Genomic DNA, 9,027 nt, shown 5'->3' on the forward strand with positions numbered 1-9,027 from the left:
GGCTCTTTCGCCTCCAAATGCTGGGTGGGCGCTTCTTCTAGGCTCTGGGGCTCTAGGCTAGGACTCCGGACCTGGGGCTGAGGACCCACACCTCTCAGGGTGACCCTCCCCACAGTGAGAGTCCCTCCAGATCCTTAGCCACCGCTCGCTCCCAGTGGGGCAGCCCTTTCTGTGTCTCTTCCCTTCCTACCAGTCTCAGTGTGGCTTCTTCTGTGATCCTTGGTTATAGACTCCTCTTTATTTAGTCCAAAGTCCGTTTTCAAGACAGTTGTTCTTTAGTTGTAATTCAATTTGGTCCTGGGAGGTAGCAGTTGGAATGTCTGCCTACTCTGTTGCCATCTTGGAATCCCCTCTGCAAGTCTTTTTGAAAAATGATTTTATTTATTGACTTTAAGGGTTGGGGGAGGATGGGAGAATGAAAACTAGTTGTCTTACTTTAACTGTTCATTTGTTACATGCCTTTACCAGGCAAGCCCAGGGTTTGAACTGGTGACCTCAGCATTCCAGGTGCTCCATTCATTGCACCACCACAGGCCAGGCTGTGGATTTTTGATAGTAGCCATCATAACGGGTATAAGGAGTATTTTTTCTTTCCCAAACTCTTATGAATGAAATTGTTTTCTTAATTTCTTTTTGAGATTGTTCAATGCCTGTATATAGAAATACAACTGATTTTTACCTGTTGATTTTGTATCTTGCAACTTGGCTGAATTTATTTCTTGGATTCTTTTGGGTCTTCTCTATATCAGATCATGTTATCTGTGAATAGAGTTTTATCTCTTCCTTTTCAATATGAATGTCTTTTATTATTATATTTTCATCTAATTGCTCTGGCAAGAACTTCTAGTACCATATCAAAAAGATGTGGCAAAAGCAAGCATCCTAGTCTTGTTCCTGATTTTAGAGGAAACCAAAGCCCATTTTTTTTCTATAAAATAAAATCTTCCACATATGGAGAATGGTCTTTTATTCTTGAAATACATTTCTCATTAGCTTGGTTTAAATGAAGAAACACAAAAGCTTGTTAAGCATAGGAGGAAAAATGCATGGGATGGAAGGAGTTGGGGCAAAGCTGGTAAGTTGGAATGGGGAACTTCACCAGGTTTGACAAGATGTTGAAACAGATGTGGGGGCAGGGACATCCAGGAATCACTCCATCACTGAGAGACATTCTCAGCTCTTCCAAGGCTGAATAATTTCTCATAACTTGTTCATGGGTTATAACAGGTATTTTTTATAAATTAGGAATAAAGAAGGTAAAAAATAAGTGTAATTCATAAAAGTTTCCTGTGTGATAAGTCTTCATTGATATGGGGTCCATATAATTTGTTATGTATACTTTAAGAGTGAAAGAGGGTGCTACTAATGATTCTTTCTGAAAAGCAGGTGTGAACTGTCTGCCTCAAGCAAACTAGGACCTAGATTATCCTATTTATAGAGCTCTTCACAATCCTAGATTACAACTGTAGTATTTGATCTTGGGGCTGTTTCATCATGATGGCATATTGATTAATTTCCATAAAGAATTGGCTGCTGAAACAATCTAGAAGCAGGTTTATAAATTTCAGAAATTTAATGTAAATAGTTTCAGATTACACATGAACGTAGATAATAAGAAATAAATTATGAAAAATGTAGAGATCCCTGCTGTTGTTATCTCTGTTATTGCATATAACTAGATCGATTCTCTCAGCTGGACTGCCTGTCAGGCAAACTTTTTGTCTGTTACATTGATTCAGAGTAATCCTTACAAAGATGCAATTTTTTTTGTGATTATTAATGATGAGTTTATAGCTCATTTCGCTTACTGTTATTTTCTGAGACTTTATAATAGCATCTCTGAGTCAATTTACTCACCTACATATGACAGAATTCATTTTCTGTAGGTAGTGTGTTTTTCTTTTAGAAAACCCTCCTTTAGGGAAGGCTGGATGTGGGCCTTATACATAGGGCTATAATCTTTGACATCAACCTTAAAGTTTAGGGATTTATGTCATAACATATTAGTAAACTGTCATGACTCTGTGGTCTGTAACATTTCTTAAATCTTAAAAAATAATTAGTTTATATTTTTAGTTTCTATCATCTACCTGGCAAGAGTAAAACTTTCCATCATCTAATCATTTGTATGTAAAGTAATATCCATCTTTTTTGGGGTCTTCCTCTAGGCCAGTGGTTGGCAAACCGCGGCTCATGAGCCAGATGCAGCTCTTTGGCCCCTTGAGTGTGGCTCTTCCTCAAAGTACCATGTGCAGGCGCTACCTCAGTAAGGAATGTACCTACATATATAGTTTAAGTTTAAAAAATTTGGCTCTCAAAAGAAATTTCAGTTGTTGTACTGTTGATATTTGGCTCTGTTGACTGATGAGTTTGCCGACCACTGCCTGGACCTCTAACCTGTGGGGTGCCTTCCGACCCTAACCTTCTATATATTCATGACCTCTGTGAATTCACGTGTTCTGGTGATGAGAGGTTAAGCCATTACCTCTGTGTTGGCTTTTAAATATAATCAAACTGATTATCTCAATTTTATCAAATCCAAAATGTCACCCTGCCCCTCTTGCAACTTCCTGAGGTCATTTATATGTCTTTCTATAAGTCTGTCTATCCTATATGCTGCTACCAGTTTTAATCTTTACTACTCTAAGAGTCTATGGAGGTTCATTTTGTCTGTTACTTTAAAGTCAGGCTCCTGTGCCTTTGCAGACTTTTCATCATCTAGATCTCCATTCTCAGCACTCCTTCCAGGATCTAATTTACTCTTTTCCCTCCTCCCTCAGCAGTAGTAGGTTGGCCTCCTCTTTTATGGTAAATGTACCTTACTAACGCTGTCCATTTAATTCTGGAATGTGCAACAGAAGGCCTTGCATATCCTGAGCCTTTCCTGACTCTCCCAGCCTCCTTAGGCTATTGCCTAATTATAAACATTTGTTTCACAAATGTTTAGAAGGTAGCTGGCATTCAGTTCTTTGTTTTGACTGTCCCCCCACCCCTCCCCGCCCGCCCATATGTTTAATGAAGGCAGACAAACCTCTGTTAAACCTCTTTGTACTTTGTAATCAAGTGCTAGGTCCATAAAAAAGGCTTGTGATAAATGACTATGTTTCAAATATATCATATTTTCCAATATTTATCTTAACCACACCATATTTGTAGTTTGGTTTCATTTAATCATGTTTTTGCTCAATCATAGGTTGTCCTAATACAAATCCTCATCTTTAGGGAACTAGAGCTTATACATCAGTGGTTCTCAATCTCATCAGACTGAATACCCTTCTTTTAAAAATAAATGCTTTGTAACATCCACTTTGTTATCTTCAAGTAAAATTTATAGATAGTATAACCTGATTATAAATAATTTAAAAGGCAGTGTTTAAAATCATAATAAGCAATAAAAGATACTGAATTATAATAAAGTATTAGATACTTATATCTAATATATGATATATTCAGTATATATGCTCAGGCATAACTACACTGATAGTCCCAAGGAGGTAGTCAGATGCTTGCACTTGTAACAAAATCACTGTGAAATAGACAGCTATGTATGCAGACTGATAGAGGTATATTGTATATATGTTTAAAATATCGTCAGTGGTGTTTTTTTCAGTAGTGTGATGAGATGGAGAACCAGTCTTTAAAAAGTTCTAAAATTTGCATTCCTAAAAATTCACATATCAATGCAAGAATACATTGTGTTTATATGTAATATGGAGTTTGATTCTAGACTCATATAATTATAAATAAGTTTTTCTTTTATATGACTATCAGGAGTTTGGAAGTCATGGAGCAATTCTTTGTCTAGGGACCTGTCTTACTTCTTGCCCTCTAAAATGTCAGTAGCACCTTACCCATTCCAATAATTATGATAACCAAAGTGCCCCCACATATTTTCAAAAAAATATAAAAATTTTTAAATTTCCACAAATTAATAAAAATCCCCCTTTTTAGAGGATGTCCCATTGAAAATAATGTTGGAAGTGATTTTGATTTTCAAATGAAATGAGCATTTCTCAAACTGTGTTTTATGATAAACTGGTTTTTAGCATATTAATAGAATACCCACGAGGAAGAAAATATTCTGTGGCCAAAGCAAAATGGCTTTTATATCTGAACTGCATGACTTTTCATAGCCTTTATGTGTTAATAGATATTGCCAATCTACTACAAGTACCGTATTTCCCCATGTATAAGACAATCCTATGTATAAGACGTACCTTAATTTGGGGGCCCAAATTTTGAAAAAAAAATGTATTACATAAAGTTATTAAACTAAGTTTTATTCATCATAAAATTCATACAACTCCTCATCACTGTCAAAACTCCCATCCATTAGCTTATCCTCATCTGTGTCTGATGACGAATCACTTCTTCAACGAGTGCAAAAACAAGCGCAAAAAAAGCAGAAAATGCAAGTAAAAATCTTCAACCACTGTATAAGATGCACCCAGTTTTTAGACCCCAGATTTTTGTAAAAAAGAGTGCGTCTTATACATGGGGAAATACAGTAGATGTGGTGTTTTCCCAAACTATTCTATTGTAGAGTCATTGCAAAATTGCTAAAATAGATTGATTAAAAATAGGGCTCCTTTAGGTATACTAGACTCTGTGGTTTGCACTTTGAAGATAAGATTATATACTGTATTTATAGTGGAATACAGGCAGCCCTTAGTTACCTAGAGAATTTTTAGAGTTGCATATGTCTTGCCACATGTGAGTGCTTCTGTTCCATTGGAATATTAAGGAAAAATTCAATTCTGAACTGTAAAATTTAACCTAGGAAAAGTTATAAAAAATTATCGAAAACTATTACTGGACAGTGGAATTTGATATCAACCTTACAGTGGTAGGAAGATAGAGTGGCCAAAATTGGTGAGCTAGATCAATACCAGGTTTCCTATGTTGATCAAATTGTTTTCAAATCTGGTGTGGACTGTTAAAAATTTCCTTTTGTTAATAGTTCAAAAATTTCATAAAGAGATTATATGCAAATTGGGGGAAGACAGCTCAATGTAAAACATAAATGTATCTCTAAAAAGATACCAACTTGCACATATAAATAAGTTAGATTCTTTGGAGAAATCCGAAGCAGAGTTGAAGAAGATCCGATGGAAAAGTCAAAAAGAATAATATGCTTTAAAGAAAGAAAAGAACACAAATAGAGTATTTATAAACCATTACTTCTTGCCAGAGTGAAGTTCAGAAATTTATTGCAGGTATTTGCAAAGGGGATCTACTTGAAGAGAAGAGGTGATTCTGTTTTTTTGTTGACAAATATAGTGATTTTATAAATCATATACATTATTATCCTACATATTAGTACATTCAAAACTACTAATTTCAAACTGCTTAGCTGGCAGGAAATCTGTGATAATGATACCAAAGTACTAGAGAAAATAATGGATATGATAGAAGAAATAAAGATTCCTATCTTAATCCTAATATCTGGACAGATATTGACAATAATAGAAACAGCATGATTGGATAACAAAATAGACTATGCACACTTGGGTCCATTCTACCCCTCCATCTACAATATCCCCGGCTCCTTTAGCCAGAACATATAACAGCCCTTTGATTGGTATGTTTAACAGCAAATTAGTAGTTCCAGAGAGTTGAAAAAGGATAAATAATCAACAAATATTTTAGATGATTCCTGTTAATAGAGATTAGTTTCTTTTCTAACTGGACTGAACATAATGAAAAAACAATAACTATTATTTCATATACTGATGAGAAGACATTAGTTAGCTTGGTACAGGAGATACTGTCACATTGTTAATCTCTGAGGGAAAAGGTGGCTGACTTTATGGAGAACTTTGACCCAAAGCAAGGGGTAGATTGCCACAGTCATATACAAATTTGCTGGAAGAAAATGAAAAGAAAACGGTGACTATAGCAACTCCATGTTGTGAACTGTGAGAAAGAAAGATTCCTCTTTAAAAAACAAAAATGTACAGCCTAGGTGACATTTCTACACAGAGGACTCACACAAACCTCACTTCAGTGAGAGGCCTGCACTGCTTCTGCCATCTGAGTCAACCCTTATAAAGGAGTTCCTGGAATCATATTTCCACCAATAGGACTGAGGCTTCCCCCATTCAGTTGGAGTTGTGCAGCTCCAACCAACCAGAGTGGTTCCATTCTGCCCAGTCAGGACAAAATGTAAGGATTTGGAGTTCTCATTTGCACGAGAAGGACTAATCAGAAACTAGGGGCAAAAACTTACATTCATGTAAGCCAGCTCTCCTCTGGCTCTGGAAGTGCACTTTCCCTTTCCACCAAAGACCAGAGACTGGGGGTCTCCCTGGCTGAGCTGAAACTCTGAACATGTCACCACCCAGGCCAGAGCAGACTGGCACGGAATAGATCAGAGGAAGCACAGCAGGAGCAGACCAGCACAGTGCAAAGCAGACCAGCAAGGAGCAGAGCAGAGCTGTCTAGCTGGAGAAGGGCCTGGCCCCTAGCTGTGCCTGCCATATCACAGTTAAGCTGCTTTGCACTAAAAAGTTTCCTTCTTCAACTAGACTCCAAATAAGGGATTTCTGTTGGTGTTGAATTAGTGCCAGTGACCATCAGTTGACAATGCCCTGCACCCAAAGGCATCAGCCTGGTGAATTTGTCTGAGAAGAAGTAGTGTTGTCATTTCCCTTGCTGAATTATCTAGGATGTGTTTTTTTTACTTTTGTTTTTTAAAGAATTTTTTTTTAATTTTTATTGATTTGAGATAGACTAGGGAGCGAAATCATAGTTGCTTCACTTTAGTTGTTCATTGATTGCTTCTTGTTTGTGCCTTGACCAGACAAGCCTAGGCCTCAAACCAGTGACCTCCGTTTTCCAGGTTGATGCTCTATGCACTATGCCACCACAGGTCAGGCTAGAATGTTTTTTAATAAGATTAGCTACAGATAAAATAGTAGATATTAATGAAACTGCTTTTATTTTTAAAGCATCAGTGTCCAAACTAGAAATCACATTTCCTAAAAATGTAAATATAGCAAAATGGCCTTTTCTAAGTGGAGAAAACCCCTTTGCTCCTATAGAACTCTGGCCATCATTGACAAATGACCAACAGTACCAGAAAAAAAAATTCTTGGAATTCATCAAGCAAATGCAGGTAAACCTCTGTGTAAACACTTCTGACTATTGGTCTCAGGCTCCTTCCTTCTGGGTTAAGGAAAGTCACAGCTTGTCTCCTTTAAGATAGCAAAGTAGGTGACTCTACCAAATATTAATAAAAATTAATAATGCTATTCTAGGACCTGCAAAGGGAAGCAGGAGGTTTTAGTTATTCTAAGTGCAACTGTCAGGGAACCACACCTGTTTTGAGGGGCCTACTCCTCCAGCCAGGAAAATAAAAACCTAATTAATTAAATAGCTCATTGCATTTCTCACCATAAAAGGGTTGGGGCATCTTCACTTTCTTAAGGCAGATCAACAGAGGATTCCAAAAGGAAACAATATGATTAACAGGAAGATATTCACGTAGGTGAAGGAATCTTCCAAAACCCTGACACGGGTCAGCCCTGGACATGAAGACCTGCCATGAGGTACCATCCAGCTAGGTAACCCAGGCCTGCTCTCCCATACTACGGCAGTAATTTCCTTACCCCTTCTTAGACAAAAAGGAAAAAGGGATCAGTCAGAGGAGACAGATTTCACAGAGGCACCTACTATTTATAATAAAACATTGCCTAAAAAGTGTTTTTGCCCTTCTCTCAGTGACAAATTCCTCTACTTAAAGAGAGCTAGGAGAATTCTGCTTCATTTGCCAACTTACAAAGTGAATGACAAACTACTGATATTTAGTTGCTACATGTAAAATTCAAAGAAGATATTTTAGGCCCTGGCCAGTTGGCTGAGCCAGTAGTAGAGCGTTGGCCTGGTGTGTGAATGTCCCAGGTTCTATTCCCAGTCCGGGCACACAGGAGAAGCGACCATCTGCTTCTCCACCCCTCCTCCTCCCCTTTCCCCCCCTCTCCCTGTCTTCTCCTGCAGCCATGACTCAATTGGTTCTAGCGCATTGGCCCAGGGAGCTGAGGATGGCTCCATGGAGCCTCCACCTCAGGTCTGAAAATTACACGGTTGCAAGCATGGCCCCAGATGGGCAGAGCATCAGCCCTAGACAGGGGTTGTTGCCAGATCCTGGTCGGGGAGGCAAGCGGGAGTCTGTCTCTTTATTTCCCCTCCTCTCATTGAAAAAGAAGAAAAAAATATATTTCAAAGAAAAAGAAGGGAAGAAGACAGAAAGTATCACATATCACTTATAGAATCAAGTACATGAACATTCAATTGTCTTGCAGTCTGCCTGATATTTCCTCCTAGGTTAATGAAAGTACAAAGTAAGGAACAAGAAGCAATGGCTATAAAAATTCCCACGTATCTATAAAATCCAAGGGCTGGCAAGTAAAACATAGTTAGAAGATTTTAGGATATTCCTTTCAATAGTGATATACAGAATGGGGCAAAAGTAGGTTTACAGTTGTTCATATGGCAAATAATACAATAGTTAATAGAAAATAATACAAGAATAAATTGTTTTGTGTACTCACAACTATAAACCTGCTTTTGCCCTAACCTGTATTAGCATTCAATTCCAATAAGAAGGAAAAAGTTTTCATTATTTTTCCTTCCTCTATAAGAAAATTCCAATAAAGTGATAAACTTGAGTTTTTGGGTCTTTTAAAATTTTTGTTTTTTGAGAATTTTTATGAAAAACATATATGTTTATATCAGCCATATTCATAATATATCTAGAAAGCCACCTATATTGGAAAAAAATCTCAGAGTTTTCTCTTTAAAATGAAAGTATCACACTAAAAATATACATATGTGTATATGTATCTTTTTTACCCTTGTTTGTAGTAGTGGCTTAACATATGTCAAATGCAGTTTGCAAAGGGAAAGGACAAGTTCCTTTGTATGGAGTGTACAGACAGCACCATGGGGCTATGAAAGCAGGTGTGTGTGTGGGGGAGACACTGTTTTCCTCTGGGAACAGCAGCTCTAATCCTAGGATGGTGTTCA

Source organism: Saccopteryx bilineata, chromosome 3 (genome assembly GCF_036850765.1).
Source record: "Saccopteryx bilineata isolate mSacBil1 chromosome 3, mSacBil1_pri_phased_curated, whole genome shotgun sequence".
Lineage (NCBI taxonomy): Eukaryota > Metazoa > Chordata > Mammalia > Chiroptera > Emballonuridae > Saccopteryx > Saccopteryx bilineata.